This window comes from Nicotiana tabacum, chromosome 18 (assembly GCF_000715075.1).
Source record: "Nicotiana tabacum cultivar K326 chromosome 18, ASM71507v2, whole genome shotgun sequence".
NCBI lineage: Eukaryota > Viridiplantae > Streptophyta > Magnoliopsida > Solanales > Solanaceae > Nicotiana > Nicotiana tabacum.
Genome location: NC_134097.1, coordinates 114,414,113 through 114,440,903, shown reverse-complemented (window position 1 = coordinate 114,440,903; position 26,791 = coordinate 114,414,113). Strand labels below are relative to the sequence as shown.

The 26,791-nt window shown below is 40.5% G+C and overlaps 1 long non-coding RNA gene across 1 annotated transcript; it reads left to right on the top strand.

Annotated features, from left to right (window-relative positions):
* The first annotated feature begins 13,307 nt into the window (after positions 1-13,307).
* On the top strand, positions 13,308-24,048 carry LOC142172966 (uncharacterized). The gene is made up of 3 exons (XR_012702239.1): positions 13,308-13,889; positions 16,972-17,038; positions 23,408-24,048. It is a non-coding gene; the product is annotated as an uncharacterized LOC142172966 (long non-coding RNA).
* The last annotated feature ends 2,743 nt before the right edge of the window (positions 24,049-26,791 follow it).

The window sequence follows — 26,791 nt, the reverse complement described above, 5'->3', positions numbered from 1 at the left end:
ATACAGGAACAACTCCGACAAATTCTTGACCAGGTTCCACAATAGTCGGACAACACAGAGCAGGGAAGGAAGAGAAAAGAAAAAAAAACCATCCCCAGCAAGTTTTGTAGCAAAGTAGGGAAAAGAAAAAGGGAAAAACCATCTTCAGCAGAAGTGGCACGATCACTCGCCACGTTTTAAACTAACAAATTTTTCTTTGATTTAAAGCAGGGAAAGGAAATATTATTGACCACAAGAAGACAGGGTCACGAAGAGGATTATTAAACTGGGGCAGAAAATTTTCTCTTATTACGAAAATTTTCTTGAAATCAGATAGCCATTTGGGAAAGAGAGAAGATAACACAAGTTTTGAAGAAAATAAAATCCCCAGCAGTATACAAGAAGGGAGATACAAGTTTTAAAAGAAAAGAAATCTTGGAAGAAGCAAGATAACCCAAAGTTGTAAAAGCAATGGCCTTTGAATCAATATCATCCCCACCATTGTTAAAAGGAGGAAGATAATTCCCCAGCAGTGTTATTCCCGACAGGTTTCAGGGAAGCGAAAACACCAGCTTTAAAGGAAATAGTTTTTGAAGAAGGAAAATGACATATTGGTGAAATAAAATATCGATGTTATCCCCAACAATTTTCAGAGGAATAAAACACCAGTTTTGAAGGAAAGTTGAAGAAGTTAGGAGCCCGCCTGGAGAATGGAGGCTGAATTATTTTGAGAAAGTTGTTGAAGTCAGGAGCCCGCCTGGAGAATGGAGGCTGAATTATTTTGAGAAAGTTGGATAAGTCAGGAGCCCGCCTAGAGAATCGAGGCTGAATTATTTTCAAAGTTGTTGAAGTCAGGAGCCTGCCTGGAGAATGTGGGTGTTAAAATCTGAGAAGTTGAAGAAGTCAGGAGCCCGCCTGGAGAATGGAGGTGTTAAAATTTTGAGGAAGTTGTTGAAGTCAGGAGCCCGCCTGTAGAATGGAGGTCGTTATATTTAAGTTGAAGAAGTCAGGAGCCCACCTGGAGAATGGAGGCTAAATTATTTTCAAAGTTGGAGAAGTCAGGAGCCCGCCTGGAGAATGAAGGTGTTAAAATCTGAGAAGTTGAAGAAGCCAGGAGCCCACCTGGAGAATGGAGGTGTTAAAATTTTGAGGAAGTTGTAGAAGTCAGGATCCCACCTAGAGAATGGAGGTGTTAAAATTTGAGAAGTTGAAAAAGTCAGGAGCCCGCCTGGAGAATGGAGGTGTTAAAATTTGAGAAGTTGAAGAAGTCAGGAGCCCGTCTGGAGAATGGAGGTGTTAAAATTTTGAGGAAGTTGTTGAATTCAGGATCCCGCCTGTAGAACGGAGGTCGTTATATTTAAGTTGAAGAAGTCAGGAGCCCGCCTGGAGAATGGAGGCTGAATTATTTTGAGAAAGTTGGAGAAGTCAGGAGCCCGCCTGGAGAATGGAGGCTGAATTAAAATTTTGAGGAAGTTGTTGAAGTCAGGAGCCCGCCTGTAGAACGGAGGTCGTTATATTTAAGTTGAAGAAGTCAGGAGCCCGCCTGGAGAATGGAGGCTGAATTATTTTGAGAAAGTTGGAGAAGTCAGGAGCCCGCCTGGAGAATGGAGGCTGAATTATTTTCAAAGTTGGAGAAGTCAGGAGCCCGCCTAGAGAATGAAGGTATTAAAATCTGAGAAGTTGAAGAAGCCAGGAGCCCGCCTGGAGAATGGAGGTGTTAAAATTTTGAGGAAGTTGTTGAAGTCAGGAGCCCACCTGCAGAACAGAGGAGTACATTTCAAGATTAAACAGAAGTCAGTAATGAGGGGGAGTACAACAAAGATCCCCAGCATAACAAGCTTTAATGCAGGAAGCAGTGTCCCCAACAGACAGAACGGAATAATAAAACTTATGCTCAAAAAGGCAAAAGGCCAGTGTCATCCCCAGCAGTTTTCGAAAGAAAGGCACCAGAGGGAACACAAGCCGACAAGAAAGCAAGGGAACCAGAGAAGGGGAAAGACATATAAGATTTTGTAATTCTTAGTTTAGTCTAGCTTCTTATTTTCTTTTAGCACGGTGTAATAAGGAGATCAGTAAGCAGTAGCAACATCACGCAGCAGCAGTAATAACCAAGTTATAGTTCCATGGTAGTCTCAGCTACCAAAACTTCCCGAACTACATTAACCTGATTCCCTTTTTAGCCAGGGATATGTAGGAAACCTTTGAAGCAAAGGTTCGGTTAAATCTTTTTTTTCAAAAATGCTTCACACGGAGTATTCCAACGGGCAAAAATCGCTCGTATCTGCTCACTTTATCTTTGTACGAAAACTCTTCATGTTTTCGGACAAAGATGAGCAGCTGTGAGCACGTGATTTTTGCTTCACGAAAACTACTCCAAAAGAAATCAAAAATAAAACAAAATTCTCTTTGTGTACAATTTTGAGAATTTGCGTGACATTTTGGTAATTATTTTGTCCGTAAATGTTTACACTTGTTGTGATTAATTAAAAGATACAAAAATACATGTTGCATGCACATTCAAGATTTAATTGTGCATCTTGGAATTAATTAAACCATGTTTTATTTTAAAAGAAAGAAAATCACAAAAAATATGTATTTGTTGCATTTTGTCATTTATGTGTGCCGTTGTGTAATTTTATTTTATTTTTAATTAAATGTTTGACCTTGTGCGTTAATTGTTGTTAAGGTTTAATAAACATTTTTGTAGGCTAATTTTGGTTTTACAAATTATTTTTAGAATTTTATTGATTGTTAATTAAAAGTAGAAAAAGAAAAAGAGTTGGAAAAAAATAAAGAAAACTCGGTTTGGGCCAGAAAATTGAAATGAAAGCAGGCCCAAACGAGCTGGCCCAAGGCGTAAACCGGTCCGTCTCCTCAGAGGTGCCCGAACGACACCATTTTTGTCACAGTTGAGCGGGGCCGTTGATCTCAAATGTATCAACGGCCAAGATCACATCTTTCATACCCGTCCCCTGTACCCGACCCATTACCCGGTCAAACCGGACCCCCTGTTAGACCAAACGATGGCGTTTTCTCCTGTTAAAATGATCCAGGCCGTTGATCATGATTGATCCAATGGCCAAGATTCCTCAGCCACTCCACTATATAAACCTAAAATCACTACCCGCACCCCATAGCCATTACCCCTTCCGTCTCTAACCTCTCAAACCAAACTCCTCCCTCGATAACCCTAGCCGCCACCAAATCCTCCCATCTGAAACCCGACGGCAACAATGCCGCCGGCCTCCATAGCTACACCACTGTACCTTCACACCACCCTGAACACGAATCCCTGGTCACTTAACTTAGAATCATCCCCAATGTTCTCGAATCTTCAATCGAAGATTCGAGCCAAAACCCTAAATCACTTAATGAGTCCCAAAATCACACCAACCACCCACCTGACCTCCCTCATGCTTAAACCACCATTAATCCCGTTCGAATCTCATGAGAACCACTCGAATCCCAAATCGAACAAAGAAGAACCCTAGATGCCAAGAAGTCGGAGCTCGTCTAGATTGGGGGAAAAACTTGAGGTCTCGACTGACCTTAGTTGAGTGTTCTCAGTCGAGAACACTCGATTAAGGTCCGTTTGACCCCAAAAACTCGAAGTCAAGGTTGACGGAGCAGGATCTGTGTGGTTTAATTCCGGGTATCTTTTCTATTTTTATTTTCCATTCATTTTTGTTGTTGTTCTTGACCTATTTTATCTGTGTAATTAACGTTGGGTCAATTAGTTTCTTCATCCTCTGTTTCTTAGTTGTTGCTACCTGTTTTAGGTTCAGTGTTGTTTTGCTTAACTAATCTTTTGATTGCTTGGTTACTTTGTTTTTATCCTTCGCATCAGACCGTTTATTTTGGTCCACTTTCAGTAGAGTTTTGGTTTGTTGTTGTCGATTATCACTACTGACTGTGTGAATCATTCGAAATAACTTCATCATTTAGTTCGTCTTGTATGTTTTAGCTTGTTTGGGATTCTGCTTTTTTCTGTTTATTTGAAAAAATTCGAAGTTATTTCAATATCAGTAATTCTCCTATGAGTTGTTCTGATAGTAGTAATTCAAAGGCTTTCAACATGTGTGTATTTGTTTCCCTGAATCACTGAATCTCTCATTTTTTGATCTTGCTTAAGTTCAGTGTTTGTTGGAATTGGCTGGGTTGCATAACAGGTTAGGATCTGATGTGAATTGAACCTAGGATCACTTTTGAACCTTAAGTTCATTAGGTTAGATTAGCATGATAATAGTCTGAGTTTTGGTTCATGTTTGTTTGTTTCCCTTCCTGCCTCGTTTGTGTTCTAAGGTTGAATTAAAATTGAGCCTGTTGGTATAGTCAATTCATTGAACTGGATTTATTGGTCATTTGTTATCTTGAATCTGTCAATACCCTTAAAACCCCATTGATTGTTTCTTCTTGTATATTTCAATCTGATTAAGGCATGTGCTCAACGAGTTGATTCCAGCTTTCATTTTTGATTCCAGCATTCATTTTCTTTTGTGCTGCCATGAGCCCTTAGTTTTCATTTTTTAGGCCATAGCTTGAGTGAGTAACTGATTTGAATAGCTTAGAAAGGTTCAATGCACAAGCTGGTAGGGCAGTAATTTCAGGACTTTGGGGGGTAGTTTGGGAATTGAAAACAGGAAGAGATGGGTGGTCTGAGTGTTCTGTCCACTAAGTATTAAAATACCTTTTAACTAATGAATTAATTAGTATTAATGGGGAATAAAAGGGGATGAGGGTCTGAAATTAAGGAAAAGATTTCCTTAATGGCTGATTAAGTGAAAAAGGCAGTCTTAGTGGCAGATAGTGGAAAAATTCTGATTTTTTAAAGAAGAGAGGGGTCGGACAACACTGAGTTGGGCAGTAGGATGAGTAAGGGGACAGATTTGTTTAAAAGGGGTTGGGGACTGACTTTTAAAGGTGGACCAGAAAAATATATACTGAAAAAAGGGAGAGAAGTTTGAAGAAAGGAAAAATAATCTAAAAAGAATACTTTGAGTTTTTGAACTAGTTTTTTAAAGAGAGAGTTTAAGAGAAAATGATACTAGTCCATTGGAGTTTTATGCAGAACATAAATTCCAAACACTGGTTTTGCCCCTTTTGATTGTTGAATCTATTTAGCAATCCATTGGTTCTGCTTCTGACCTTATCCGAGATTATTTTGTTCAATTACTGGGTGTTTGTATTGTTATTGGGTATTGCTGGAATTCTGTTGGTCCTTTAAGTCTGTTATTGGTTTACTTTTGCGGGTTATTATTGGTTTATTGCGGTTGTTGTTGGGCTGCATATTACTCTGCTGATTTTCTTCTTCTTGTACTGACTATACCAGGTACACATTCTGTATAATTCTCGGTTATTGGGATGAAATGAAGCAAGTTTTCTGCTGCATAGTTACAGTAGAAATTTCTGCTACACATAAAAAAATAAATTTGCTTATGAAGTATGTATTTGTCCTATGAAATTCATGTGTTCTGAGCTCCGATAGACTGATGGGCTGTTTATTTAAACTTAAGGGCTAACATTGGACATGTTATATTAAGATTCTGGAACCAAAATTTTGTTAAGTTAATTAGATGTGTGATTCATGGAAGCACGATAGTTCTATAACTAACAAAATGATTTAATGGGTATTGGTTAATGGAATCTCAATTTGCTTTCATATGTATATTCCCCTAAATCATTTTTCTAGGATATAATTGATTTTGAAATCAGCATGATGACCATTTTAAGTTTTTTGGTCTGGGATTCATTGTTATGAAATAAGTATTAATACTGGGTTAATAATTCATGGGCGTAGTTAATCAAATGAAACATGATGTATTATAAGATGGCTTTGAATTTTGCTCACGGATATTATTAAAATCAAATAGTCAGATCGTTTAGTAAAAATTCAATCTCTATTAGGAATCATCATTAGTTAAATAGTTAGAATAAGACAAGTTTTTTTTTTAATTTGACAAACTGTGAACATGCCTAATATAATGTAACTAGGTAGTAACATGTAAATAAATTAAGACTTTTTCTCTTTCATTTTGTAGAGACAAATTTAATAAACAAAAATGTAGGCATTTTAGGATTGTCCTTCTAAAATAAATGAGACGAGCCTCGTCGAATAAAATACAAAATTGCAGGGCCCTCAGTAAATATTTGCTTTAAAATTGCTTAGACTTCGGGATGGACTGTTTAACAAAATTCCACGGCCCTACCCAAAGTAATTGATACGCTAGTCGTTTTAGGCGCGTAATTAATAATTTAATTTTCTTAAACTCGGGGTGCACATTTATGTGACCCAAATCCAAATCTCGACGGAGTAAAAGTGTTCCGGATCGCGGGTGCATTTCATGTGACGCAATCCAAAGACATGTTTTTAAACGATGTTCACATTCTTTTAAAATATAATAATAAAAGCGGTAAAGAGTTAAAATTTGCACATGAGCTCATAATTGTATAAAATCAGATAAACAAGCCGAATATGACAGTTGAGCGACCGTGCTAGAACCACGGAACTCGGGAATGCCTAACACCTTCTCCCGGGTTAACAGAATTCCTTATCCGAATTTCTGGTTCGCGGACTGTAATACAGAGTCATTCTTTTCCTCGATTCGGGATTAAATTGGTGACTTGGGACAACCTAAATCTCCCAAGTGGCGACTCTGAAATAAATAAACAAATCCCGTTTCGATTGTCCTTTAATTGGAAAAAACTCCTTTACCCCTCGCGGGGACGGAAAAAGGAAGTGTGACACATACCACCTCCACCTAACAACTGTTCTCTTCGGAATTGCATCAGTTGATGCACACCCCCGCCAAGTCCTTGCAGTGTGCAAACTTAGCGAGTGGGACTATCTTGATCAACATATCTGCAGCATTATCGTCTGTGATAACCTTCACAACCTTGATAGTTCCCTCTTCAACAACATCTCGAATAAAATGAAATCTGACATCAATGTGTTTAGTGAGCTCATGAAATCTCTGATTTTTCATTAGATGAATAACACTCTGACTATCACATCTAAGAGTTGATTCCAGCTGAACCAAACTCAATTCCGCTACTAAACCTTTCAACCAGATAATTTCCTTCACCGCCTCCGCTGCTGCCATGTATTCTGCTTTTGTCGTAGACAAAGCGGCAATCGATTGTAGAGTCGACTTCCAACTAACGGCACTGCCAACGAGGGTAAAGATGTATCCAGTTGTGGACCTTCTTCTGTCAAGATCTCTTGCATAGTCAGAATCTACATAACCGAGAATTGAAATACCTCCACCACTTTTTCGAAAGGTCAGACCAACACCAGAAGCTCCTTTGAGATATCTCAATATCCACTTGACAACTTCCCAATGCCTCTTTCCTGGGCTGGGCATGTATCTACTTACCACACTTACAGATTGAACAATATTTGGACGTGTGCATACCATAGCATACATAATGCTACCAACTACACTGGCATAAGGAATCTTTGACATATGATCCACCTCATCCTCGGACTGAGGCATTTGTAACTCTGAAAGTTTAAAATGAGGAGCTAATGGTGTACTTACAGGCTTGCACGTATGCATATTGAATCTCTTGAGAACCCTTTCAATATACCTCTTCTGAGAAAGATGTACAACACCATCTTCTCTTGAAATCTCCATACCAAGGATTTTCTTTGCAGCTCCTAAATCCTTCATGTTAAATTCCTTACTCAACAATTTCTTCAAAGCATTTATCTCTGTAATGTTGTTAGCAACAATAAGCATATCATCAACATACAACAGTAAATAAATCATTGAGTTACCAGACATCTTTTTGTGATACACACAGCTATCAAATGCACTACTTGAGAATTCATGTGTAGTCATGAATGCATCAAACCTCTTGTACCACTGTCTAGGGGATTGATTCAAACCATACAAAGACTTCTTTAGTTGGCATACGTGATCTTCTTTTCCCTCAGCTAGGAAACCTTCAGGCTGATCCATATAGATTGTCTCTTCTAGATCACTGTGTAAGAAAGCAGTTTTGACATCAAGTTGTTGAAGCTCCAAGTCAAAATGGGCAACCAATGCTAGTAGCACGCGAATTGAGCTATGCTTCACGACTGGAGAGAAAATCTCATTGTAGTCAATTCCCTCCTTCTGACTGAATCCTTTTGCAACCAATCTCGCCTTGAACCTAGTATCTTCCATTTCAGGAATTCCCTCTTTCTTTCGGTAGACCCACTTGCATCCAACTGTCCTCTTCCTCTTTTGTCTTTTCACTAAGACCCATGTCTGATTCTTGTGAAGAGACTCTATCTCTTCAGTCATGGCTAACCGACATTGTACAACATCCTTGCAAGAAGTTGCTTCAATATACGAGGAGGGCTCCAGATCCTTAATCTCTTCTTGTGTAGCTACGAACGCATATGCAATCAAGTTTGCTTGATCTATAAGGCGTTCCGGTTCTCGTGTCTGCCTCTTCTCCCTCCACTTTGCAATTGTGTATGGTTCATTGACAGCAAGTTCTTCAAGGTCTACATCTTCTGACTCATCTTTAACCTGAGTCTCTTGATCCTTTTACTTGGCAAGCTCCACCGGAAGCTCTACCTGCTCGGCGTTCTTGTTTCCTGAAAACTCCACGGAAACTTTACGGGGATCAAGTATAGAGGATTCATCAAAGGTGACATCTCTACTAACTATAAATTTGAGTAAAGACAAACACCAAAGTTTGTACCCTTTTACTCCATCCACATACCCTACGAATATGGCCTTCTTAGCCCTTGGTTCAAGCTTTCCTTCATTAACGTGATAATAAGCTGGACACCCAAATACTCGTAAGTATGAATAGTTAGAGGGTTCACCTGACCATACCTCATTCGGAGTCTTAAAGTCAATTGCTGATGCTGGAGATCGATTGACAATATGAGAAACAGTGTGAACTGCTTCAGCCCAAAATACTTTGGACATTTTGGCTTGTAGGAGCATACAACGAGCCTTTTCAAGAAGAGTTCTGTTCATTCTCTCGGCAACTCCATTCTGCTGTGGGGTATGCCTGACAGTCCTATGTCTTGAGATCCCATGAACCTTGCAGAATTTATTAAACTCTTCATTGCAAAACTCCAAGCCATTGTCTGTGCGAAGATACTTGATTTTCTGCTCCATTTGATTTTCAACCAAAATCTTCCACTCTTTAAATGCTTCAAAAGCATCACTTTTTGCCTTCAAAAAATGCACTCAAACCTTTCGTGAGAAATCATCAATAAAAGTGAGAAGATACCTCTTTTTGCCCTTCGATGGAAGTTTAGAGGGACCCCATAAATCTGAATGGATGTAGTCTAGCACTCCTCTTGTCTTGTGTTTGCCAGTGCTGAAGCTGACCTTCTTTTGCTTACCTAGAACGCAGTGCTCACAGAAGTCAATTGTGCTGATCTTCTCACCTTCCAAAAGGTTACGATTGCTCAACATATCCAGTCCACTTGCGCTCATATGGACCTAGTCTCATGTGCCATAGTCTTGCCTTATCATCATTAGATAACTACACTGTAGATGCATTTGCAGAGCCAACAATGGTGCTTCCGGCCAATGTGTAAAGGCCGTTCTCCAGCTTTAAAGAACCTTTAGTCACCTTTATAGTTCCTGCTTCGCTCATGTACCTGTAGCCTTGTTCATCCAGAGTACTCAGGGAGATCAAATTCTTCTTCAGATCAGGAACATGACGGACTTGTGTAATAGTCCTCACGACTCCATCATGGCAGCGAACCCGAACTGAGCCAATGCCAACTATTGCACAAGTTGCATTATTGCCCATTACTACGGTTCCTCCACTTTTCTCATAGCTGCTAAACCAGTCTTTTCGGAACGTCATATGCAGAGTGCAAGCAGAGTCTAACACCCATTTGTTTCCATAACTACTATTATTATTACACGATGTTGTTAGTACATAATCATTATCAAAATCATGTACCTGTTCAACTGTGGATGCACTCGCCTTTTCCTTGGATTTTGACATTGGGCAGTCTCGTTCAAAGTGCCCCTTCTTGCCACAACCCCAACACTCTATATTCTTCTTGTTCACACGAGATTTTGATCTGTGCTTTGATTTGCTCTTTCCCTGTTGGCTAGTCCGGCCTCTCACAAAGAGCCCACTTGTCTGGTCATCTCTATCTCCTTCAATGTGCCTCCGCACATCACTAGAGTTAAGTGCCTGCCGCACTTGCTCAAGCTTGATAGGTTCCTTGCTATACATCATTGAATTCTCAATATCACGATATCCTGAAGTCAATGAAAATAGCAAAGCACATGCAATCGTCCCTTCCTCCTTTTTAATTCCTGCAATCTGTAAGTCCATGGCAAGTCTATTGAACGCATCTAAATGATATTGTAACGAAGTACCAGACCCCATCTTAAATGTGTGAAGACGTCGTTGTAACAACATCCTTGTTGTCACTGATCGGTCTTGGTATAGTCCTTCTAGCTTTTCCCATAACTGTTTGGTCGTCTCTTCGGTACCCGTACTCACTTCACAAAGCATGTTAGGTGCAAGGGATAGTTGGATTGCACTCAATGCATCCCCTTCAATCTTCTCCTTGTCGGGAGCTGATATATCCTTAGGATACTTTCCGTCAATAGCATGGATTGAACCTTCCCTCCGCAGTAACGCCATCATCTGGATCTTCCAGATATTGAAGTTGTTGCGTCCACTAAATCTATCAATTTCAAACTTCATGGAACTCATCTTTGCTTGTTCTTCCTCCTTGGATCGTTAAAGAATCATGTTGCTCTGATACCAATTATTAGCGGAAACGTAAAAGAAAGAACACAAGATTTAACGTGGTTCGGATCAAAATAATCCTACGTCCACCAGAGAACAGTTGCCTTTTTAATATTAACAAAGGAAGGGGAGAGTTCCCAATTACACTTAAGAGAATTTCTCTCTTAACTCTCTACTCACTACAATGTGTTGTATAATTTTTGGGATGATTTCTACAAATGAAGGAGTGCATCTATTTATAGAGGTAAAGACCTCCTCTTGATGTCATTGGTGACATCAAAAGAGGAAGTTTCCTCCTAGCATCCACACCAACTCTTTCCACCAACTCTTCCAATTGGCATGCCATTGTTGACTAAACATAAACCAACACCTTCAATAACAATATCGCTTGCTTCATCTGAACTAGAAGCATTTTATTAAAATATTTTTTCTTATGTTGTCTAGTTTTTAATGATATTATTAGTTAATATTAAAAGTTAAAAATTCAGAAACTTACATCTCGCTCATTGTGGATAAAATATTTCGATTTAGCATCTAAAGGTATAACTAAGTAGTGGATAAAGTGAATACAAACTTTAAAGATTATGATTTAAAGTAGTAAAATTATCCGCGCTTCGGGCGGTCTTAACAATATCAATAAATTTAGGAAGTCTTAAAAAACATCAATAAACTTACAAAAAGATTAGCAACTAATAATGGATTAGATATTGTTTCCTCATTACTATGAGAAACATTTCACTAATAAAATACTTACATTTGGTTTAATTCATAAATTTTATTTATTTATATCAAATACTTATATGTGGTGTATAGTTAACTATATATTACCAATATAACTCATTTAAGTTTTATCTAATTAAGAAGTTCAAAGAGTATTAATTAAAAATGAGAACTAAAGTTTAGATTAGAATTATGTAAGTTCAGCTTAAAATTACTAATTACACAAATAAAAATATTTAAATTATCATTAGTTGTAAATTGAGAGAATAAAAATTTATATAAATGAAATACAAATTTTTTATTAAAAACCAAAAATCTTTAGTACCCACCTGGAGAATGAGGGAATTCGTTTTGGAATTATTTTGAGTTTTGGCAATCAGGCGCTCACCTGGAGAACAAGGGAATACAGTTCAAGTTTTAGCAATCAGGTGCCCGCCTGGAGAACAAGGGAACACAGCTCAAGTTTTGGCAATTAGGCGCCCACAAGCGCCCACCTGAAGAATAAGGGAATACAATTCAAGTTTTGGCAATCAGGCGCCCACCTAGAGAACAAGTGAATACAGTTCAAGTTTTAACAATCAGGCTCCCACCTGGAGAACAAGGGAAGTCATTTCAGAATCCAATTCAATTTAGAAGTAGCAGAAGCTCGCGGCAAGAATGCGAGTCAACAATCCGAGATGATAAACAAAAGTAATCTCAATCTAGAATAAAAAAACAACAAAAAAAGAAAAAGAAAAGGGAAGTGAATCCAAAATGCAGAAGCTGAGACAAGAGGTGGATTGCTCAAGACATGACTAAAGTCACAAGCATGGTGTGTCCGGTTTTGATTCGAAAAACTGAAGAAGAATGAACTAGCACCTGCAACTAGCAAGCGTCAAGGTTCAAATTTAAAGTCTGCATGAAGAACCATTCAAGACTCAAGATCAAGCTTCAGAAGACTCATAGATAGGAATCTTGTAACTCATAGTTGACATGCTTAGTTTCTTTTTCATTTTTTGATTTTGATGTAATAACAGGACCGCGGACCGGAACCTCGACAGAACGACACCTCGACCGGCTCTCCATCTCAGTATACTCCATCACCTCATTCACTTCGGAACTACACGTGACCTGATTCCTTTATTGCCAAGGATATGTAGGCAGCTCAGATATCAGGGCTCGGTCACATTCTCTTCCTTTCTCTTAGTTTTTGATCTCTCTAAATAAGGGTCGGGTCAAAAAACCTGTCTTGTCCTTCTTTGTCTGAAAACTCTTCATGTTTCCAGTCAAAGAGGGGCAACTGTAGACATGTAATTTTTGACCCTCACTGAAATTTTACATATTTTAGTATTCAAATGTTCGTTTTAGATTTAATATTGTTATTTTGACTAGTCTTAACTTTTTAGCTTTATTTTATCTTAAAAATGAAAATTGCAAAAAATATTTTCCTTTATTTTAGCTAATTAGTATTTCTCTAAATATTTTTTTGTGTATCTTACTTTGGGTAAAATTGAAAAATGACAAAAATAGTCACATGATTTAAAAGTATTAAGTTTTCATTTTAGGACTTTAGATATTAGTATTTTAAGATTTTGTTTTATCATAAAAATAGAAAAAAAGGGAAAAGAAAAAAGAAGAAGAAAATGTTTTCCTTTAATTTTTGGCTCTAGCAGATAGTAGCGATAGGAATTTTTAACTTTAAGTATAGTTGTTTGGTTCTTTCTTAGGTTTACTGATATTAGTATTAGTAGTTAGCATTATAATTTATGATTTTTTTTATTATTTCATTCAAATACCTTTATTATTCTAACCAATTCACATTTTTTAATCCCTCTTAATCACAATAGGCACAGTACCCTCACCAATTTGACCCCAATGCAATTTCTTCTCACTTTCCCACTAAAAAACAAAAAGGTACGTTCCATTGTCCCAAGGGGTTCACATTTTTTGGGATTTCTGATTCAAGCACAGTTCCATAAGGAAAAAAGATAAAAAAGGAGATAGAGAAACAGAGTGAGGGCGAACCCTAAGAAGAAGAGAGAACAGCTGCCCACCCTAAGCTTCTTCTTCAACACCAAAAATCAACAGCCGCAACTCCATCCCTCACCACCAAGCAGCGCCTCCAAACACCACGGCCGCACTCACCATCTCCGCGCCTCCGCCAGTCACCCCACTCGCCAGAAATTCCTGTTTTGGTGCCAAAGAGTGCAGGGCTCTTGTTGTTGAGATCTTAAAAATTGTCCGCATTAGAGAAAAACAGACAGATCCGGAAGAACAAATACAAATTAAGAGAAGCTAATCCGAGGTTGCCGTTCGAAGGTTTCCGGCCTAACGTTGCAGATTCGAAGGATAGATTTTTTCATCTAACTTGTTGTTCAAGTTCCGCATTTGATTGAGTTCATATCAATTGTTCATTGGTTGTGGCTGTTCTTCTAAAACTTTGCACATCCGGACAGAAGTTAATTAAAAATTCATTCAAGGTCCATTCCAACCTTTAATATTTTACCTCCTGATATTTGTCACATATGTGTTTGAATGGCATATGCGTACATTTTCCATGACTATTTGTGGTATTTTTGATCTTATGATAAAAGTTGGTTAATTGACACATTTTGACGTCACTGATTTAATCAAATGGTACCGCACCTTAAATTGAATAAGAGGTCCAGATCTGAAAGCTTATTTGGAATTGATTTCAAGGGTTGTTCGGTAAAATTAAAATAAATTAGGTGCAAGATAAACTATATTTTTCTTTTATTCTTGTTTTATTTACTTCTTCGGGTAGGAGCATATCTAGGCCGACCATATTTGGGTAGGCAAGTCTTAGGATTTTTGTTAGTTTCGAGGTGAGAGATTGTTCCCTTAGTTAAATTTATCCGGGGAATGCCTCGAAGGATTTGTATATATTTTTATCCGGAGTATGCCCCGAAATATTTGTATTTGGAAGCCGAAAGTAGAACTCGTAATATTTAATTTTAATTTTAATTTTTTTCTTTTATTAGATGGGGACGACTTCGAGCATCTTGTGTGTTTGTTTTTCTTTTCTGTGTTTGTTCTTATCTCAATTTGAATATTTTAAAAGCCAACTTGATCATCTATGCAACCGTACTAGTTACGGGACTCGGGGAATGCCTAACACCTTCTCCCCGAGTTAAATGGACCCCCTTATCCGAATCTCTGGTGTAGATTTAGTTTTGGAGTCCAAAGTGTTTTAAAAGGAAAATCATTTTAAAAACGGTGACCTGACACACCGAAACCAATGTCAGGTGACGATTTTGAGTTATTTTCTTTTGAACACAATTTTGTCATTTTTTAATTAAAAACCCTTTTGAGCTTTACAAATCTTTTTATTAATTTAAGAGGGTTTAGTGAAGTTGGTAAAAAAGGGGTGTGACAACGACCTGACCGGTTGTTTGCTTTCTAGAATCCCTTTCCCCTAAATAAGACTTTTCGTACTTGCTTTTACTGATTTATATCTTGAGGGGATGGTTGTTTCGGGGTTTGCAAGAGCTTGGGTTGAAATCGAAACACTTGGTTCCTTAAGGTTGGCTTAAAAGACCAAGTTTAACTTCGGTCAACATTTTGAGTAAACGATACCGAAATCAGAATTTGACGGTTTCAGTAGGTTCGTATGATGATTTTGGACTTGAGCGTATATTCGGATCGAGTTTTGGATGACCCGGGAGCATTTCGGCGCCTAATAGTGAAAGTTGGTTCTTTAAGGATTTTGAAGTTCTTTAAATTTGGTTTAGAGTGAGTTTTGGTGCTATTGAGGTCCGAATTGAATTCGGAGACTGGGAATAGTTTTGTAATGTCATTAAAGACCTGCACGCAAAATCTGGTGTCACTCCGAGTAGTATAAGTACGTTTCGGCGCATTGGAAGTAAATTGAAGAACTTGAAGTTCATAAGTTTGAATCAATTGGTTTTAGGGTGTGATTCCTAGTTGTTCTTAGGGTTCGAGCGAGTCCGTTTTATCATTCCAAACTTGTGGGTATGTTCGGGCGGGGCTCTGGGGGCCCTGAGCGTCAATCGGACGAGGCTCAGACTAATTTGAAAAATATGAGCAAGAGCTGAAGCCCCAGCTTCTGTCATAATCGCACCTACAGTTGGTCAGCCGCAGGTGCGAGCTTGCAGGTACGGCCAAGGGTGGGAAGCCCAGAACCGCAGATGCGGCCCATCCTTTGCAGAAGCAGAACCGCAAATGTGGTGGGCCTTTCGCAGAAGCGGCCCCAGCCAGCCCAGTGAATTCCCCAGAAGCGAACCATTTTTCGCAGATGCGGCCTATGACCGCAGGTGCGGAAATCACTGAAGGTAGTGGCCTTCATTTAATACGGGCCTTAGACGTTTTTGACTCATTCCACTCCATTGTTGGGCAATTTTAGAGCTTCTTGAGAGAGGTTTTTCACCAAGCTTTTGGAGGTAAGTAATTCCTACTATATGTGAGTTAAATACTTAGATTTTAGGTAGATTAACATGTAAAGATTAGTGAAAATCATAGGATTAAAGGAAAACCTAGGGTTTGGCAAGAATGAGATTTTACCACGAAACTGACCATGAAACTTAGTGATAATCATATATTTTTATTCCTTAGGTTATGGATAACAACTTTCTTTGAAAATTTTTGAATTCCGGGCACATGGGCCCGGGGGTGAATTTTAGGAATCTTGCCTTTGGGGTTGGGAAGTCACCTTAATAGTTAGGATATGAACTTTTGAACCTGTAGAGATTGGTTTTTACATTATTTGAATAGTTTTGGATTGTTCGGCTCCGATTTGAGGGTTTGAGTGCATTCTCGAGTTTGGAAGTAGGCTTTGAAGCAAGGTAAGTCTCCTTTCTAACCTTGTAAGAGAAAAATTTCCCCATAGGTGATTTTAATTTAAAATGTAAGTATTTATGGGGGCTACGTACGCACGAAGTGACGAGCGTCCGTACGTAGCTACTATTCCTGTTATGTACAGGTGGTTTAGGTTGACACCATGCTTTGTGAATACCGTTATTTAATGATACTTGGTACTTGTATTAAATGGAATTAAGTTGAGACTTTTAAGGATTTAAAGCTTCAAGTTGAATTACCTTTATTTTAAAGAAAAGAATTTAATGAATTTGATTTAAATGATTAAATTTAAATTTGATCGTGTCTCATGAATGATTCGCGAGCGGGGTGAATAGATGCATCTATGGTTCGCGCCGTTCGACCCTCCGGCAGTGCAATTTTATTATTATGTTGGATCAGGCCGTACGACCTCGACATAACTTACACATGCTATTTATTTGTGAACTTTCTGTGATTTGTATTGCTTAATGCCTTGAATGTAAATTGTTAAATGATATGAATGAAATTTACATTATATTAATGAAAGAAGAACTTGTCACTTCCTGATATTTAGTGTCGATTTTTTTATGATATCCATGCTTAGCATAACACTTTATTTATATTATTGTTGGCCCTAGTAAGTGTTAAGTCGACCCCTCGTCACTACTTCTTTGAGGTTAGACTGGATACTTATCGGGTACGTATTGTTTATATACTCATACTATGCTTCTGTACTTAATTGTACAGGATTTGAGGCTGGTGCATCTAGTTACCCACCCGGCACACATTCTTTATATCGGTTCGAGACTTCACGGTGAGTTGCCCCCTTTCCGAGCCATCCAACAGCATCGTCGGAGTTTCTCTTTTGTTGTATCTATTTATACTATCTCAGACAGTAGGATAGTTATATTTTTGTACATTCTACTAGTTGCCCTCGTACTTGTGACACTAGATCCTGTCACACACATTAGTAGACTATTATTTTTGGGTGTAAGATTATATTCATGATTTCCTCTAGTGGTTCCTCCATTAGTTACCTTGTAATTTCATTAAGTACTAAATGCTTAAATTTAAATAAAATTTGTGGTCGGAAATTCTTAAATAAAAATAGAAATTACTAGGTTGTCCACGGTTGGACTGTCTAGCGGCGGATGCTGGATGCCATCACGACCTGACATGAAATTGGATAATGACAACATGGTATCAGAGCACTAGGTTCACGTAGGTCTCACAAGTGATAGGCAGACCTCATAGATCTTGCGGATCAGTGTGGAGACGTCCATACTAATTTTCGAGAGGCTATAGGGAGTTAGGAAACTACTCTTTATTCATCTTCTATCGTGCAATTGATGGTATACTAAATTCTCTCTCTTATTCTCTCACAGATGGTGAGAACGCGCACAACAGACATCCCAGACTGGGGAAGAGCTGCTCCCCCAGACTAGAGGCCGAGGTAGGGGTCGGGGGAGGGAACCGACCCGAGGTAGGGGACGAGGACGTCCTAGAGTTGCCCTAGTTGCACCACCAGTGGATCCAGTAGAGGATCCCATCATTAAAGATCAGGGCGAGGTGCCCGTAGCAGAGCCTGCCCCGGTGGATTTCATGACAACACCGAGCTTTCAGGAGGTCATGGGTTGTATGCTGCGGTTCATGGATTCTATAACTAAGGCTGGTTTATTTCCAACAGACCCAGCCACATCTCAGGCGGTAGGCAGAGCACAGACCCCTAATGTTCAGGCTCCTTGGCATGCAACCGCATTGTATCAGACTCTGGGCACACTACCCACGGATGGGGCCCAGCCAGTTACAATAGTGGCACCTGATCCCAGACCAGCTGCGGATGACGACCCGCAGAAGTTATTGGATAGATGGACTAGGCTACACCCTCCTATCTTTGGAGGTGAGCATCATAAGGATGCCCAGGATTTCATTGATAGGTGCAGGGATAGACTGCACTACATGAGGATATTGGAGTCTCATGGGGTTGACTTCACTACTTTCCAGCTAGAGGGCAGGGCTTGTAGATGGTGGCAGTCTTATGTTCTTGACAGGCCAGCGGGTTCTCCTCCCATTACTTGGGGTCCATTTCACATATCTTTTCTTGGATAAGTATAATCCACCCTCCGAGAGGGAAGAGTTGCGGTATCAGTTTGAGCAGCTTGAGCAGGGTCAGATGTCAGTGACCAACTATGAGGCGAGGTTTTCTGAGTTATCTCGTCATGCACTCATGATACTTCCTACTAACCCAGAGAGAGTGCGGAGATTTGTTGCGGGGTTGCACTCCGGTAGTAGGGCCAAATGGGGACTCCTTAACAGTTGGTAGTGGAGATTGCTCAGAGGATCGAGGGCTAGCATCAGAGGGGTAGAGAGCAGATACAGTAGGACAAGAGGGCCCATTTCTTTGGAGAGTTTAGAGGTGCCTTGGCTAGGGGCAGAGGTCAGTTTGGGAGGGGCCAACCCAGCAGGCCCCCATATTCAGAACCACCACCACCTTCTCGAGGTGCTCCAGTGAGGCCTTATTTCAATGAGATGTCGGAGAGTTCTTACCGCTTGCCAGCTATTCAGGGTTCCTCTGGTGGGTATTCTGGTCATCAGGGTACTTCCCGCGCTTATTTCAGTGCCATGCCAGAGAGTTCATACCGCACACCAGCCGTTCAGGGTCCTTCTAGTTGGTATTCAGGCCATCAGGGTCAGACTTCGGGACATCAGTCTATGTTACCGAGAGGTTGTTACGAGTGTGGAGATTTGGGTCACATAAAGAGGACCTACCCCAGACTTCGGGGAAAGGCAGTGCAGCAGGGTTAGTAGCCCATGATTTCAGCTCTGCTAGCCCCGTCAGCTTTTCAGCCGCCTAGAGACGGGGGGCAGACAGGTAGAGGTCGTCCTAGAGGTGGAGGATAGTCAGGTGGAGGCCAGCCAGCCGATGCTCCAGCTAGATTCTATGCTTTTTCGGCCAGACCAAATGCAATGGCCTCATATACCGTGATAACAGGTATTATTCCGTCTGCGGTAGGGATGCTTCGGTATTATTTGATCCAGGGTCTACCTATTCATATGCGTCATCTCTGTTTGCTCATTTCATGGATATCCCTTGTGAGTCTTTAGGTACTCCTATTAATGTGTCCACTCCTGTGGGTGATTCTGTGGTTGTGGATCAGATCTACCGGTCCTGTGTGGTTACATTCTGTGGTTACGAGACTAGAGCAGACCTTCTGTTACTTGATATGATCGACTTTGAGGTCATCCTGGGCATGGATTGGTTATCTCCATATCACGCCATCCTTGATTATCATGCCAAGAGTGTTACTTTAGCAATGCCAGAGTTGCCGAGATTGGAGTGGAAGGGTTCCTCCGTTAGTACATCTAGTCGGGTTATCTCGTTTCTGAAGGCTCGACATCTGGTCGAGAAGGGTTGTTTGGCGTATCTAGCATATGTCCGAGACACCACCGTAGAGTCTCCGATGACTGATTTAGTGCCAGTAGTGCGGGAGTTCGCCGATGTGTTTCCTTCTGACCTTCCAGGCATGCTGCTAGATCGTGACATTGATTTCTATATTGATTTGGCTCCAGGTTCCCAACCTATATCTATCCCACCGTACCATATGGCTCCAAAAGAGTTGAAGGAGCTGAAGGAACAGCTTGAGCAGTTATTAGAAAAGGGGTTTGTTAGACCAAGTGTATTACCTTGGGGTGCACCAGTGTTATTTGTAAAGAAGAAAGATGAGACTATGCGGATGTGCATTGACTACCGTCAGTTGAACAAAGTTACCATCAAGAACAAGTACCCGTTGCCGTGTATCGATGATTTGTTTCACCAGTTGCAAGGTACTAGGGTGTTTTCTAAGATCGACTTGAGATTGGGGTACCATCAGTTGAAGATTCGGGACTCAGATGTTCCAAAGACTGCTTTCCGCACTAGATATGGCCAATATGAGTTCTTAGTGATGTCCTTTGGATTGACTAATGCCCCATCGGAATTTATGGATTTGATGAACCGGGTGTTCAGGCCTTATATTGATTCTTTTGTTATCGTCTTCATTGATGACATCTTGATTTACTCACGCAGCCTGGGGGAGCACGAGCAACATTTGAGAGTGGTGCTTCAGACATTAAGGGAATAAAAGCTATTTGCTAAGTTCTCCAAGTGTGAGTTTTGTCTAGAGTCTGTGGCATTCTTGGGGCATGTTGTATCAGGAGAGGGTATTAAGGTGGATCCCAAGAAGATTGAGGCAGTTCAGAGTTGGCCACGTCCCACTTCAGTGACTGAGATCAGGAGTTTCCTAGGGCTAGCAGGTTATTATCACCAATTTGTGTAGGGGTTTTCATCCATTGCAACACCTTTGACTAGATTGACCCAGAAGGGTGCTCCTTTCCGTTGGTCTGATGGTTATGAGGCGAGCTTTCAGAAGCTCATGACAGCTTTGACTACGACACCAGTTCTAGTGTTGCCTTCCGGTTCGGGGATGTATACTGTGTATTATGATGCTTTACGCGTTGGTTTGGGTTTTGTATTGATGCAGGAGGGGCAAGTTATTGCATATGCTTCACGTCAGCTGAGGATTCATGAGAAGAATTGCCCTGTGCACGATCTAGAGTTAGCAACGATTGTTCATGCTATTAAGATATGGAGTCATTATTTGTATGGGGTGTCATGTGAGGTTTATACTGACCATCACAACTTACAACATTTATTCAAGCAGATGGATCTCAATTTGAGGCATATAGATGGCTTAAGTTACTGAAGGATTATGATATCACCATTCTTTATCATCCGGGCAAGGCAAATGTGGTTGCGGATGCCTTAAGTAGGAAGGCAGAGAGTATGGGTAGCTTGACATTCATTTCAGCAGAGGAGAGGCCACTAGCTTTGGACATTCATTCCTTGGCTAACAGACTTGTGAGGTTGGATATTTCTTAGCCTAGTCGAGTTCTTGCATGTGTTGATGCCCAGTCCTTACTATTGGGAAAGATCAAGGCTCGGTAGTTTGATGATCTGCATTTGGCAGTTCTCAGAGAGATGGTACTACAAGATAGTGCCAAGGAGGTTTCAATTGGCGAGGATGGTGTTCTGTGACTCGATGGTCGTCTATGTGTTCCTAATGTCGATGGCTTGAGGGAGAGGATTCTGTAGAAGGCACACAGTTCACAGTATTCTATTCATCCCAGTGCTACGGAGATGTATCATGACGTGAGGCAGCATTATTGGTGACGGCGAATGAAGAAAGACATAATGGAGTATGTAGCTAGATGCCTAAATTGTCAGCATGTCAAGTATGAGCACCAGAGGCCATGTAGCCTACTTCAGCAGATGACTATATCTAAATGGAAATGGGAGCGCATCACTATGGCCTTTGTAGTTGGATTGCCGCAGACCTTGCGAAAGTTTGATGCACTTTGGGTCATTATCAACTGGTTGACCAAGTCGGCACACTTCACTCCGGTTGCGACTACCTATACTTCAGAGACGTTGGCCCAGATTTACATTCGGGAGATAGTTTGGTTGTACGGTGTGCCTGTGTCCATCATATCAGATAGATTCCCTTAGTTCACTTCCTATTTCTGGAGAGCCGTACAGAGTGAGTTAGGGACCCGCATAGAGCTCAGCATAACATTTCATCCTCAGACTGACGGGCAGTCGGAGCGGATAGTTCAGATATTAGAGGATATGTTGAGAGCATGTGTGATTGACTTTGAAGGACAATGGGATCAGTTCTTGCCTTTGGTTGAGTTTGCTTACAACAACAACTATTAGTCCAGCATTGAGATGGCTCCATTTGAGGCTTTATATGGTCGGTGATGTCGATCTCCTATCGGGTGGTTTGAGCCTAGTGAGGCTAAGTTATACGGTACTGATTTGGTAAAGGATGCCTTGGAAAAGGTAAGGTTGATTCAGGAGAGACTTCACACAGAACGGTCCAGACAGAAGAGTTACGCAGATCAGAAGGCATGTGATGTATCATTTATGGTCGGTGAGAAGGTTCTCTTGAAAGTGTCACCAATGAAGGGTATTGTGAGATTCGGGAAGAAGGGCAAGTTGAGCCCAAGGTTTATAGGCCCATTTGAGGTGTTAAGGCGAGTTGGGGAGGTTGCTTATGAGCTTTCTTTACCTCCCAGCCTATTAGGGGTTCATCTAGTTTTTCACGTGTCTATGCTCTAGAGTACCACGCCAATTTGTCTCATGTGTTAGACTTCAGTACTATTCAGCTAGATGAGAGCTTGGGTTACGAGGAAGAGCCAGTTGCTAGATAGGATCGGCAGTTGAGATCCAAGAGAAGTTCCGCAGTAAAGGTTCATGTTGGAGGGGCCAACCGATAGAAGAGTCTACTTGGGAGTCCGAGGAGGACATGCATAGCAGATATCCACACTTATTCAGCACTTCAGGTATGAATCTAAACCCGTCTGAGGACGAACGTTTGTTTAAGAGGCAGAGAATGTAACAACCCAATCGATTATTTTTCTTTCTAGAACCCCGTTCCCCTAAATAAGACTTCCCGTACTTGCTTTTACTGATTTATGACTTGCGGGGATGGTTGGTTCGGGGTTTGGAAGAGTTTGGGTTGAAATCGGAACACTTGGTTCCTTAAAGTTGACTTAAAGGCCAAGTTTGACTTCGGTCAATATTTTGAGTAAACAACCTCGAAATTGGGATTTGACGGTTCCAGTAGGTTCATATGATGATCTCGGTCTTAGGTGTATGTTCGGATCGGGTTTTGGATAACCCTGGAGCATTTCAGTGCCTAATAGTGAAAGTTGGTTCTTCAAGGATTTTAAAGTTCTTTAAATTTGGTTTGGAGCAGGTTTTGGTGTTATCGAGGTTCGAATTGAATTCCAAGACTGGGAATAGTTCTGTAATGTCATTTAAGACCCGCAGGCAAAATTTGGTGTCATTCCGAGTAGTATAAGTACGTTTCGGCGCATTGGAAGTAAATTGAAGAACTTGAAGTTCATAAGTTTGAATCAATTGGTTTTAAGGTGTGATTCCTAGTTTTAATGTTGTTTCGGGCATTTGGAGGGTTCGAGCGAGTCTGTTTTATCATTCCAAGCATCTGGGTATGTTCGGGCGGGACCCCGGGGGCTGGTAAGTTAGGATTTTAACATGTTTTATGCCCCTACTTGCCTATGCTTTGATCATATATTGTTACAAAATAGTCCTAAACGGCTCACAAGTTGTGCTTGATTGCAGGTTTAATCGACAAAGTGATGAAATTTCAAAGATCGGCTCAAAAAGGAGTGAAACTTGCTCAAATATCAAAAACCAAGAAATCTAAGGAAAGAAGGCCCAGTGCGGACCGCACAAAGTTGAATGCGGCCGCACTAGGTGGTTCAGAGAATTGGTAAACCAGGCTATAAGAAGCGCGGCCGCGGTACACATCTTGCGGTCCGCGGTGAAGGCTCCGCGGCCGCACTACTCTTTTATCCGGTCCGCGGTCATGAGATTCAGAGAGATGAAAGTTTGCAAAGCCAATGCCATGCGGTCCACGGTCGTGATTGCACGGACCGCGCTAGCTCCCTCCGCGGCCGCGGTCCATTCTACGCGGTCCACTGAGTCTAAATTCAGAGAAGCAAAATTCAAAGTCAAAGAGCCCAGTGCGGCTGCGGTCCATTTAATGCGCCCGCGCTAACCCTGCAGGGGTATTTTTGTCCAGTTTTTCTAGCCTATTATAAATAGAATATTTTACCATTTTTTAGATTATCAGATATATCAGAGTTGAGTTGCGCTCGTGGGAATATCATTTGTAGCCATTTTTGGCATCTTAGCTTCAAATTAACAATAGACTCTCTGTATTTACATTAGCATTTAATTAATATGCCTTGTTCTCCATCTATTTCTTTATTTTCTTCTTCAAGCATGAGTAGCTAAACCCATTAGCTAGGGTTGTGGCTCAACCCTAGTATGGGTAATTGATGGGTGTTGCCATCTAATGTTAGATTGACTATGGGTGTTTGCTATTTGGGTTGATTTTATGTTTTAATCTAGAATTGGTGGTTGCAAATACTGATTCAAGCTTTGTGGGTTTAACTCTTCTTGAGAAAGAGAGTCTATGACCCCAAAATTGACCCAACAAGGAATTGGGATGGACTCATGAGAAATGATAGTCTCAATTAACGGGTTAAACCTCGAGAGAGTAATTACCCTACTTGAACCCTAGTTGCTTGGTCTAATTTGCCTACCCATTTGGTCTCGAGAGAGTCAATTGGGAAAAATCACTTTCTCTACCGAGAGGTGTGAGAGTGGGTAAAATTGTGCAACAGTTATAGCATAAGCCCCAATTATGTCAATCGAACCTTAGTAACATCTACCCGTCAATTAGCCACCTAGGTAGTGTCATGAACCTAGTGCCCTTCTTCCCATTAGATACAACTTAGCAATATTCTCGTAGTATAATTTAGTGTTAATCAATAGTTTTATAAAAATAGTTATAAACAAAAACTTGCCCTAGGCACTTGCCTAGCGGATTGCCAAAAAATAAAAAATAAAAAAAGTTATAATTCGAAAACCTAAAAATGTTTGAAGTGACATTAGGAGTACAGACACATCTTTTGAGCCTTAAACCTTTTTCTTTCAAGAACCAATGCTACAAGCCTATACCCGTTCTAAATTATACCCTCTATTGGCATCCAAATCGTCCCTTGAATAATAGCAAAAGTCTAAGTTTGGGGGGGAGAGACAAAAAAGGAAACAAAGTGGTAAAAGGTACAAAAGCAAAAGGAAAGGAAGGCGATGAAAAAGAAAGAAAAGAAAAAGACAAAAAGAAAGCCCAATGTGCAAAGAATAAAACAGGATTTAAGAAAAACAAAAGTTAAAAAGGTGTGGAAAAAGTAGAAAAAGGAGAAATGCTTTGAATTGCATAAGAAAGAGTGACAATATGTCTCTCTAACCCCTTGAAAAGAAGTAAAATACTCAAAGAGTAAAAGAGAATTGTGCCAAAATGAATCAAAAGGAGTGCTTAAGGGAAGATGGAGACCAACAACCTTTCCTACCCTAAACCAAAAGCCTTCACATTAACTCCACAAAAGCCCTATATGATCTTGAGTTGGATGACGCTCGCATTAGTGGATACTTACATGAGGGTCAAGCATATGATACTTAGATCCGGACTTGTGACCTTTCCTTGAGAGAGACGAGTGAATTCCCATTAACCTTGGTTTGTGTGCTTATACTCTAAAAGGTGAGGTATTGCTTACGGAGAGTTGAGGATGTGTGAGTTTGGGTTCCACAGCGACCAAAGTAATTGAGAGAGTTTTTTGATGTAATGAGTCAATTCTTGATGCTCTTGTGCCACACTTGATCCATAATTTTTCAAAGTTTAAATTTGTTAATGATCCATTCGTATTGAGGGCAATTGTTAGTCCCAATTGATGCTTGTTGAGGTTACTTTAGGACAGCTGGAATTACTTGGATTTTCCTTTACGGGGTGGGTCTTATTTTGTTTGCTTGAGGACAAGCAAAGGTTTAAGTTTGGGGGAGTTAATAAGTTAGGATTTTAACATGTTTTATGCCCCTACTTGCCTATGCTTTGATCATATATTGTTACAAAATAGTCCTAAAAGGTTCACAAGTTGTGCTTGATTGCAGGTTTAATCGACAAAGTGATGAAAAGTCAAAGATCGGCTCAAAAAGGAGTGAAACCTGCTTAAGTATCAAAGACCAAGAAATCTAAGGAAAGAAGGCCTAGTGCGGACCGCGTAAAGTTGAATGCGACCGCACTTGGGGTTCAGAAAGTTGGTAAACCAGGCTAGAAGAAGCGCGGCCGCGGTACATATCTTGCGATCCGCAGTGAAGGCTCCGCGGCCGCACTACTCTTTTGTGCGGTCCGCGGTCATGAGATTCAGAGAGATGAAAGTTTGCAAAGCCAATGCCATGCGGTTCGCGGTCGTGATTGCGTGGACCACGCCAGCTCCCTCCGTGGCCGCGGTCCATTCTACGCGGTCCACAGAGTCCAAATTCAGAGAAGCAAAAGTCAAAGTTAAAGAGCCCAGTGCGGCCGCGGTCCATTTAATGCGACCCGCGCTGACTCTGTAGGGGTATTTTTGGCCAGTTTTTCCCGCCTAGTATAAATAGAATATTTTACCATTTTTTAGGTTATCAGATATATCAGAATTGAGCTGCACTCTTGGGAACATCATTTGTAGCCATTTTTGGCATCTTAGCTTCAAATTAACAATTGATTCTCTGTATTTACATTAGCATTTATTTAATATGCCTTGTTCTCCATCTATTTCTTTATTTTCTTCTTCAAGCATGAGTAGCTAAACCCATTAGCTAGGGTTGTGGCTCAACCCTAGTGTGGGTAATTGAGGGGTGTTGCCATCTAATGTTAGCTTGACTATGGGTGTTTGCTATTTGGGTTGATTTTATGTTTTAATCTAGAATTGGTGGTTGCAAACACTGATTCAAGCTTTGTGGGTTTAACTCTTCTTGAGAAAGAGAGTCTATGACCCCAAAATTGACCCAACAAGGAACTGGGATGGACTCATGAGAAATGATAGTCCCAATTAATGGGTTAAACCTCGATAGAGAAATTACCCTACTTGAACCCTAGTTGCTTGGTCTAATTTGCCTACC